The sequence below is a fragment of the Dasypus novemcinctus genome, chromosome 4 (assembly GCF_030445035.2).
Source record: "Dasypus novemcinctus isolate mDasNov1 chromosome 4, mDasNov1.1.hap2, whole genome shotgun sequence".
Classification (NCBI taxonomy): domain Eukaryota; kingdom Metazoa; phylum Chordata; class Mammalia; order Cingulata; family Dasypodidae; genus Dasypus; species Dasypus novemcinctus.
The window spans coordinates 160,613,803-160,625,082 of record NC_080676.1 but is presented as its reverse complement, the minus strand read 5'-3'; positions in this window follow the sequence as shown (position 1 = coordinate 160,625,082).

Below are 11,280 nucleotides of genomic sequence, written 5' to 3'. Positions count from 1 at the left end.
GTAGGGAATGCGAGGAAGAGATGTGATGCGGGGGCATTTTCAGGGGTTGGAGTTGTCCTGGGTGGTGCTGCAGGGACAGTTACCAGACATTGTATGTCCTCCCATGGCCCACTGGGTGGACTGTGGGAGAGTGTGGGCTATGGTGTGGACCATTGACCATGAGGTGCAGCAGTGCTCAGAGATGTATTCACCAAGTGCAATGAATGTCTCATGATGATGGAGGAGGTTGTTGTTATGGGGGGAGGAGTGGGGGGAGGTGGGAGGGCGGTTTATGGGGACCTCATATTTTTTTAATGTAACGTTAAAAAAATAAAGACAAGAAAAAGAAGTGGTTGAGGGGCCCAAGTTCCCTCCCAGCAATTTTCTTCTGTCTCGCTAGCCAGCAGGAGGTCATCTACCTACTGAAGGAGAGTACATTTTAAGTTTTCCCATGGGTAGGAGGCCAGGTCTGCCACCAGGGCTTCTCCAAAAAGGGTGGGGGAGTTTTTAAAGCCCTGCAGGAGCCGAGTCCAAGTTAATTGAGTCTTTTGTTGAGTCCTGGGATTCTCCCATTCAAAAGCAAATAGAGACTGGCTCTGAGGAGCCACCCATAGTCAGAAAAAAGCATTCTTTAAGTCCAGACAAGTAAATCAGGCAGTCCCAGGTAGTAATTGCCCCATTAAAGTGTATAGGTTAGGAACGACCAGGTGCAGGTGAAGGTAGCTTTGTTGATGGCCCTCAAATCTTGGATCGGTCACTATCCCATCCCATCAGGCTTCTTTACAGGCAGCAGCAGATTGTTCCAGGGTGATTGGCATTCAATTAAAATCCCTTCTTCTCTTAGGCAGTGTATGTGTTCGACCATGCCCAACTGCACCTCATGGGGAGTAGGGTATTGCCTTTGTTGTACTGGGGTGGCTCCAGGTTTTAGGTCTATGATGAGAAGGGCATGGTTCCAGGTCATTCCTCATGAATTTCTTTCAGCCCAGACCTCAGGGTAGAGTTCTAATATCCTCTCTGGATTTTGACTTGAAGTTTCCTCTTTGTACAGTCTCCATTCCTCACTCCGGGGAACAGTGACAAGGAGGGTGAGGCCAGTCCTGAGGCTTAAACTTGTTGACTCCTCATGTCTAAAGGTAAACTACCAGTTTAGTTAGAAGGTCCCTGCCCAGCAGGGGAACTGGGCATTCAGATAGATAGAGAAATTCATGGGTTACTTCATGGTCACCCAACTGGCAGATTCTGGACTGGCAGAAAGGCTGCTGGCTAGACTAATTTCCAATTGCCCCTACAATGTTGGCTTTTTTTCTGCTAAAGGGGGCAACTGGTGTGGTTACTACTGAATATTCAGCTCCAGTATCTACCATGAAAGTCATTGGTTGGTCCCCAATGTTTACTTTGATCTTGGGCTCATGGGGGCCAAGCTATAGTAAGGCCGCTCACCCCTATTCGGAGTCAAGTCCTTCTAGCCCAATCAGGTGATTTTGGGGTTCGAGCTGGTATTGTCCTCTGGGAGCATTTCCATTGTTAGCCTAGCCTTTTTGCAGACATTTGTTCTTCCAGTGTCCAGTTTCTTTACAATAGGCACATTGATCTTTTGCCAGGGGTGCTCTCTTGTAGATATTCCCCCTTTTTGGGGGTGGCCCCCCTCGATTGGTTGGATCTGAATTCCCTAAAGCTGCAGCTAACAGGGAGACCTGCTGTTTCATTTGGTTTTTTGCTTCCCTTCCCTTTCAGGAGTTTCATCCTGAGTGACAAATACTTTGTTTGAGACTTCGAGGAGCTGGGAGATGTTCTTTCCTGTGAACCCATCTAGCTTCTGAACTTTCTGTCTGATGTCTGGTGCCCCCTGGGTGATGAAATTTGCATTGACCATTCTCTGGCTTTCCAGGGCCTCTGAGTCAAAGGGGTATAGATCCTGAAGCCCTCACAGAGTCGCTCATAGAAATCTCCCAGAGGTTCTTCAGGCTTCTGAGTGATGGAGGCCATTTTGGACATGTTTGTAGGCTGCCTCACTGCTTCCCGTACCCCTCTAGGGAGTGCTTCTCGATACCACTGAAGAGCAGCCTTTCTCTGATCTGTGTTAAAATCCCAGGCCAGTTGAGCTTCCAGTGCTGCCTCTCAGGCCCATTCCTCTGGCTCCAAGACACCTGTGGGGCCTATTCTCACAACCACTTTCTGGCTTCTGTAAGGCTCCAACATCTCTCTTCTATACTGAACAGGGTTAGGAAAAGTTGGCAGCAGTCATCCCAAGTGGGGCAGTGGGTTTAGAAAATGGATTCCATGAGGTCAATAAAAGCCTGAGGCTTTTCTGAATATGAAGGGGTATGGTGCTTTAAGTTTAAGAGATCTGCAGTTGTGAAAGGCTGATAAAACAGGATTGGCCTCCTGGGTTGAACCATTCTATCTGCACTGATCTGGGCTGGACTCTGTGTTTCATGGAGGGGCATCAGAAGTGCAGTCTGTGCTGACCAAAGTCTTCTCACCAAAGGGGTCTTCAGAATCCCCCTCAGGTAGGAGCTGACAGGCCCAGGGAAACTGAAGGTGGGGGAGTCTCTGGGAGATCTGCTTGTGGAGGCTCCAGAGCAGGGAGATGTCCTGGAATGACTGGAACATACGGCAGGGGTAGGGGTCTTCCTCCAGAGGTCCTTGTAGAATAATAGGTTTTTGAGGTCTGGCCATTTGAGCTACTAGGACCATACTCTGACCCTTCCTACTGACGCAGAATTGAACCCAAGGGGGAGGGTTTGGGTGATTTCTAACCAGGAATCGATGTAGGGAAACTGATCAGGGTGGCCAGGGGTCCCAGTAACACATGCCAAACTTCATAAACCTTGGTTATATCTAGAGTCCCTTCTGAGGGCCAGTCAACACCAAATGTGGGCCACTCCAACTCACACAAGGTTCAGAGAGTTCCAGGAGACATATGAACACCATAAGCCCTGGAAAAGTCTTTCTTGAAGTTTTTTAACATACAATCTAAGAATGTGAGTTTGGACTGTGATGATCCCATCTCTGAACTGGTGTTGCAGGACAAAGTAGGGATGCCTCTCACGAGGCCACTCATATGCTCACCTGTCTGCATCTCTCATGAGAACTTAGGCTCATCTTAGCTAAGGCATCCATGTAGAGTCCAGATTAGCCATTATGCCATATGACATAGCCGCAGAGTGCAGGTTGGGACCCACTTGGACTCCATAGCATAGGCCATGGAGCCACAGACTGGATCAGCAGAGGCAAGCCTCTGCAGTCCCCATTCATTCACTCAATTGCTCAGAGGTTACACAGTCCCATCCATGGATCTACCCTATCCTGGAATCTTGAATCTCGAGATTTGGGGAGGTGATCAGTCTCCCCTTCCGTCCAGACACGGGCCTGACTGGGACTCAGAACCCCATGGTCTTACCTTTCTGGCATCTTCTTATGTTATTCAATCCACCTCTCCACCAAGTCAGGCCAGGTGAGAGGACACAGCCCACAGGGATCCTTCCCCTGAAGAAGGCCCCATCAAGGGGACAGGTGGTGCCACCTCATTCATGTGGAGATCTCTGCCAGCCACACCCATGTATCCCAAACTGGAGGCTCAAAGGGCCTGCTTGGTTGGGTTTCCTAATCAGGGAACCAAAATGTTGCAGCAAAGCTAGGAGTTCTGAGCAGCAGAAAAACCCAAACAGCACTCAGAGAGGCAGAGGAACAGATTTATTATGCACGGACCCAAAGGAGAGTCAATCTCCAAGTTCTAGGCCCCATCTTACAGTTTTTACAGTTTTATATAGGGTTTTATGCAGAATTAGCATGGCTCTCACTTATTGGCAAATGCATTGCTGGGCTGGTGGGCAAAGTTTCTACTGTAATATGCAAGCAGGGTTACAGAAGTGGAAAGCAAGAACAGTCAATTAGATAGTTTCTCGCAAGGTCATGTTCTTGCAAGGCAGTTACAGAAGCAAAAGGCATGTGTGGTCCATTAGAATAGTCCCTTGCAAGGTCGTGCTCTCACAGGCAGATTTACAGAAGCAGAGGGCAGGAGTGGGCTGTTAGATAGTCTCCTGCAAGGTATGCTCTCCTTTTTCTCAACAACACAATCATGAGAGGTTTATCATTTATGTTACCCAAGTTTCAAAATTAGGCTGCCAAAATTTCATTGAAGCTGTCATTAAGATCAGTAAAAGCTATGATTTATGAGAAACTGAGTGGCATTTGGATTAACTAATGATGTCGCTGACCTTTATTTTTTTTCTTTGGCCATGAAGCTAAGCAAAGCCATAAGAAATTCAATTAGATGTAATTCAAACATCAATATAAATTGTGGCAAGGGGGAGATTATGAAAATAATACAGAACTGAATTTGATGTATCCATTCAAATAGTTTATAAAAGAGTATTGGGCAGGAGGACTTCAAGCCACGGCTGAGTGAGGAGACAGCAAATCCTCTCTGCATAAAGCAACAGTCAACATGAACAAATTTGACAAAAGCAGCCATTCAGAGCATTGGAAATCAAACAAAGTCATATAAAAATCTAAGAAGATTTTATGCTTAAAGAACTATGGAACTTCAGGTAAGAAAGTAGGAGTCAGTTGCATTCTTGGCTTGGGAAATTCCTATTACACCATAGCTTTATTACAAAGAAGTTCTGCCACAGTGGGCCAGGCTTGAGAAACAACAGTTTTGCTGCCACAATCAAAGTCAACACTATCAACTGGAAGTGGTGGGCGACCCCCAAACTCAACATGTCAGTAGAAATGACAATCTCAATGGAGGGATGGTGAGAAGAGCCACTGGCTTTATTTGCCTGAGGTTATAAGGTTGTTACAATCATAATTCTGGGTAGAACTGTGCACAAGCTATCCACAAAATCCTGACACTGCACATATGCACAGAGGAGAAGCAAAAGAGCCCAGCAGAAAATAAAATCCAGGGCACACTTGAAAATGTCCTGAATATTTATTGTTTTATCCTAATGCTGACCACTAATTTTCATCAAACACATTAGCAGAGGACAAAAGATTTAATGGCTTGAGATATTAGACTACAAGCTCTATTCAATCATTGGCAGACTACAAAGCTTCAGAGACACAGAGGTGAACCCTACGAAGCCAAAGTTAAAAACAAAAACAAAATTAAATAAAAATATTTAGGAGGAGAACAATTAGAATCCACAGTTGATATACTATCTAAAATGGCCAGTTTTCAACAAAAAATTACAAGACATCCATATGGAGAAATGGCCAGAGGTTCAAATGTTTACATGAAGGGCTGGGGGTTTAAATGATTCCATGACACAAATAAGGGTACAGACCTTAGAACATCAGGTCCTTTCAAGACAGAACACTGTCCTGAACAACCCATAACTGCAGACAGAAACATTTGAACCGTGCAAGGCATGGGAAAGATATGGATGTGATTACTCTGGCAAAATGTTACCAAAAGAATAAAAAAGTAACTATCCTCCCATCCCCAAAATATTCAATAAATACAATGTGGAAGCTTAGGTTGAGGTTCTCAGTCCTTGAGACTCTGAGTCCCCTGGTCCCCTGTTCCCATCTTTTTCTATGTCTTATGTCTTTCTTAAGTTCTGCGATGCCTTTTATTTGAGCATTCCTTATGTAGAGCTGGTCTCCATATTTGGCATGCAACATGAGGCCCAAATGCTCAAATAGGAAAAGAATTGCTGGAGTGAAACTGAAACTGGTGTATTGTCACAGAGCCCTGAGTGCTTGCAACCGCCTTGAAGCCTTCAACTGGTAAGGACACTCTTGGGTATTTTTTACAGGGTTACAATGGGAAGCGGAGATAGTACAACCAAGTATCGTCCTTATGTCTGTCTCCTGAAACAGCTCCTCAAAGCAGGGGGAGCTAAAGCTAGTGAGTCCCATATTATGGAACTGTTCATGGTTCCCAACATTGGGTAGTCTAGAATTAACTGGGAACAAGTTGGTAAGGAATTGAAAAAATTACATGTTCAGGGGGTCCATATCCCTGTTACCATATGTCCTACATGGGCCATTATCAAGTCTGTCCTCGAACCTTTACAAATTGAGGATGAGGAAGAGGATGAGGAAAAAGCCTATGTCGATCCCCCTCTCAACTACAGAAAAATTTGATTCTCCCGTTCCACTGCCCACGGCCCCTCCAGTAATTAATTTTGAGGAAGCTGATATACCTTCTCTTCCTCCACCCCCTACACCTGTGCCTGAAATATCCAGTCCAAACTATCTTCTTTACAGAAGGGAATCTTGTAGGCTAGAGGGGAGGGAGACACTGATGCTCTTCAAATGGCATTTCCTGTTACAGTCCATGAACGGGTGGCTCCAGGCGTAGAGGCTAACAGTCCTAATGGAGTATATGAGTTCACCCATGAGCCTTTTCCTTTCAAAACCTTAAAAGAATTAAAGTTGGCAGTGCAGCAGTATGGCCTCAATGCTCATTTCACTTATGAGTTTATTTGAGGACTTGCAGAAGGCTCCAGATTAATTCCCGAAAATTGGTCTACTATGGCCCATACCACACTTGGATCTGGAGAATTTTTACAATTTAAAACCTGGTGAGTAGATCCTGCTGAAACTCAAGCTGCTCATAATAGAACCCATAACGTTCCAATTTCATTAGATCAGTTGGTAGGGAGAGGGAATTGGGCCAGAGCTGAAAATCAATTAGTTATGACTGACCAGGCTATTGCTCAAATTCAACATTGTTGCCTGAAGGCCTGGGAGAAAATTGAAACAAAAGGACAGCCTCCAGTATCTTTCCAAAAAATAGTACAGGGACCTCAAGAAACTTACCTAGAATTTATTGCCTAGCTTCCAGAAGCTATTAAAAAAACAGGTCAGTAATTTAGAGGCAGCCAATACTGTTTTACAGTTAATGGCCTATGAGAATGCTAATCAGGACTGTCAAAAAGCTATTGGATCTATGAAGGGAAAGGTGGATCTGACAGGATATGTTAAAATGTGTCAAGGAGTAGGAACAGAAAATTAGCAGGCCCAAATGATGGCTCAAGCTATGTAGGTTTAAAAATTAACAATAAGGGAAGTGGACTTGGCCCGGTGAATAGGGCATCCACCTACCACATAGGAGGTCAGCGGTTCAAACCCTGGGCCTCCTTGACCCATGTGGAGCTGGCCCATGCGCAGTGCTGATGCTCACGAGGAGTGCCATGCCACGCAGGGGTGTCCCACGTGCAAGGAGGAAGGCCCGTAAGGAGAGCCACCCAGCACAAAAGAAAATTCAGCCTGCCCAGGACTGGCACCGCACACGCTGAGAGCTGACACAGAAGATGATGCAACAACAACAAAAAAGAGACACAAGATTCCCATGCCGCTAACAGCAGAAGCGGACAAAAGAAGAGATTGTTAACTGATCTGCGAGCTGTTAATGCAATAATGCAATCTTTGGGTGACTTACAGCCTGGTTTGCCCACACCACCTATGATCCCCAAGAATTGGCCACTTATAGTAATTGATTTAAAGGATTGCTTTTTTACCATACCTTTGGCCCTTAAAGATTGAGAAAAATTTGCATTTTCAGTGCCTTTATCTAATAATAAAGAGCCTATGAAAAGATTCCAATGGATTTATCTCCCACAAGGAATGCTTAACAGTCCTACAATGTCAAAATTTTGTAGCCAAGGCCATAGAGCCAGTTAAATTAAGGTATTCTTGTTACATTATTCATTACATGGATGATATACTGTGCTCTGCTCCTTCTCCAGAGGAGTTTGTTACAATGTATCTCACTTTACAAGTGAACTTGACTGCAGCCGATTTAAAAATAGCCCCAGAAAAAATACAAAAAACTATTCCTATTAACTATTTAGGATCTGTGATCGACAAGATTAAAATCAAACCCCAAAACGTTCAAATTCGTAAAGATTCTATCCAGAATTTAAGTGATTTGCAAAAACTGTTAGGAGATATAAACTGGCTAAGGCCCAAGGTGGGTGTTTTGTTGTATGAGTTATCTAACTTATTCTCAGTGCTTCGGGGTAATCCTCAATTGAACAGCCCCCGACGATTAACAAAAGAGGCTGCACAAGAATTAAAAATTATTGAAGAAAAACTTCAGGATGCTCACATAGAACGGATTGACCCTGAAAAACCTTTGCAATTGATTATTATCCCATCATTACATTCTCCTGCCAGGATTATTATGCAACAGGAAAGTATTGTAGAATGGCTGTTTTTATCTAATAGTATAGTCAAATCTTTGTCTCCTTATATTGACTTTATAGCTCATCTAGTGCTTAAAGGAAGGGAACATACTCATGCAATGCATGGACAAGCCCCCTCACATGTTATTCTTCCTTTATTGTGCAAGGAAGTTGATTTTTGCTTTCCAGATCATTTGCTTTGGCAAATAGCTTTCGCTGACTATGTAAGAAAAATAGATATTTATTACCCTAAATGTCCCAAGTTGCAATTTATTAAACGTACTCAGCGGATTTTGCCTACAATAACAAATTTTCAACCAATTTCCAATGCTCCTACTATTTTTATTGATAGGTCTGGACAAGGGCTGACTGGATATATGAGATGTAAGACAAAGTGAATTTCAATTCCTCGTTTTTCCACACAGCAATCTGAGTTGATAGCAGTACTTACTGCTTTGCATGATATCTCAGAATCCATAAATATTTTATCCAACTCAGCTTATGTTGTTCAAGTTACTCATTCTATTGAGACAGCTTTGATTAAACCGAATTTGAAATATTTTCATTATGGATTATTTGATAAATTTCAGCAGACTGTTCGATATAGAACTAATCCATTCTATATTACCCATATTTGGTCATATTCTAATCCCCCTGGACCATTAGTTCAAGGTAATGCTGCCACTGATAAATCGGTCACCCCTGTCTTACAGGAAGCAAGGCATTTGCACTAATAACCGATGTGAATGCACCAGGTTTACGATCTCGATATCCTTTAACCCAGATACAAGCTAAAGGAATTATTCAAACTTGTCCTTCTTGCCAAATTCTTAATAAACCAGACAGTCGGAGCCTGGTGTGAGTCCCCGTGGGCTTCCAGCCGACCAGTTGTGGCGAATGGACGTCACCCACGGAGCATCGTTTGGCAAGATGTGCTCCGCTCATGGTTCTGTAGATACGTACTCTGGATTTGTCTGGGCCAAAGCTCAACCTGGTGAGACTGCTCACCATACCTGACAACACATCCCAGCCTGTTTCACAACAACGCGGCTTCCTAAGTCCATCAAAACAGACAGTGCTCCCGCTTGTGTTAGTAACACCCCAAAACACTTTTTTGACCTTTGGGGTATTTCACATGTTACAGGTCTCCCCTATAACCCACAAGGACAACTATTGTGGAACGTTCTAATCAGACCCTTAAAAGAATGTTACAAAAACAAAAGGGGGGAAATAAGGAGACACCACATACCCAGTTACATAAAGCACTATTTACTCTCAATTTTCTTAATTATGAGTCTACTTTATAGGAAACAGCAGCTGAACTGTTTTCAACATCTTAAAAGGAATCAAACCGGTCATTTTCTGAATTACCATTAATCCGGTGGAATGATCCGTTTGACCAATGAATGGTCGAAGGGAAAAGCTGTTAACCTGGCAAGGAGGGTTTGCTTGTGTTTCCCCAGGAGACGGCGGACGTCCTGTGTGGGTACCTGTGCATAGAATACAGCCATATCATGAATGTAAAACGATGACGGAAGTTCCTTTGGGATCCAGAACCCCCAGTCATGCACATGGAAGGACTAACACTGGAGACAACCAGGTTAGGTCCCACTCAGAAGACTCAAGCTGCCTAATCCTCCATGTGGGGACAGATTAAACATTTGTGTCAAGAAGCTGAACAACAGTTAGAAAGAAGAGTCACCAGTAACTGCCCCAAATTTGTTGGTCTCCATGTTAGCCATTATAACGGCATCCGTAAGTATGCTCCCCAGAACAGCGGCAGAAAATAACTACACTTATTGGGCACACGTTCCTAATCTTCCCCTGCCATGCCCTGTCTCTTGGATGGAGACTCCTCCTCCGATTTATGTTAATGATTCCTCTTGGGTACCGGGACTGGGAGATCCCCGGCTACCATTACATCTTCATGAGGAGGGTGCTAATCTCAATTTCACTCTAGGATTTACTGAATTACCACTGTGTGTGGGGCCTGCCGAAGGATGCTCAAATATGACTTAGCAAGCCTGGCTGGCTGTCACTCCTAAACATGGCAATATTACAAGAGCTCAATTACACCTCATTCCAAAATGAATTTTAAATACATACCATATAATAGCACTGATTTGAATCCCCCAGATAAACTGAGATGGGTGTACCGTTCTTTAAGGACTCCAGAGACTGATCATATTCATTGGGAAAACTGTTGAGGGTCTAGTAGTGTGTTGCTACCTAATGGTTCCTATGGGATTGTAACTGACTGGGCCCTAAGGGGTATACAGTTCAGAACTGTAGTAGCACAAATGAGACCTGTTCTTCTCATGATGCTTTAAGATAGAGAGTATTTAAAAAGAATAATCATACCACTATCAAAACACATGCAATCCAACCTATTGTTTGGCATGGTGGGGAAATGGTTCCACCTTTTCCCTCATTAAAGGGTAGTCCAGTCCAAAACAAACAACTTTGTGGAAAATACCTTTTAGTTTGAAACCAACCCGGATTTGGGATGGAAGTTATCAGCATTCTTGTAATTATTCATTATCATTCAATACTTCAGAAATTTTTTCCTTTCACATTCAATCTTGTATTAACAACCCATATGTATTCTTGGTAGGAGAATTTTATTTGAATGAAACTTCTCAAGAAATTCAGTGTCTGACTGAACCCTGCAAACTCTGTACTTGCATTAATGAAATATTGTTTTCTACCAATTATAGTTATGTGATTATATGAAGACAGTTGGGTATTTGGATTCCAGTATCCCAAAACAGACCTTGGAAATCCTCCCTTAATATGCATGCTTTATTGGTAGTCTTACAACAAGTGCTCAAACATACAAAAAGAATGATAGGACTGTTGATTGCTGTTGTTATGGAAATAATTGCCCCCATTACTGTGGCAGCTGTTTCAGGAGTGGCATTACATCAAAGTATTAAGACAAATGAATTTATCCAAGAATGGCATAAGAATGCCAGTTTGGCCTGGGGAAGTCAAACTCAAATTGACAAGGAGATAAATACCCATCTAGTAGACTTGGAAAATGCAGTATTAAGCTTGGGAGAAGAAATACAAACTAAATATACGCTTACGCCTAAAATGTGATTGGAATAGATCTGGCTTTTGTGTGGCCCCCTATGTATATAATAGCAGTGAC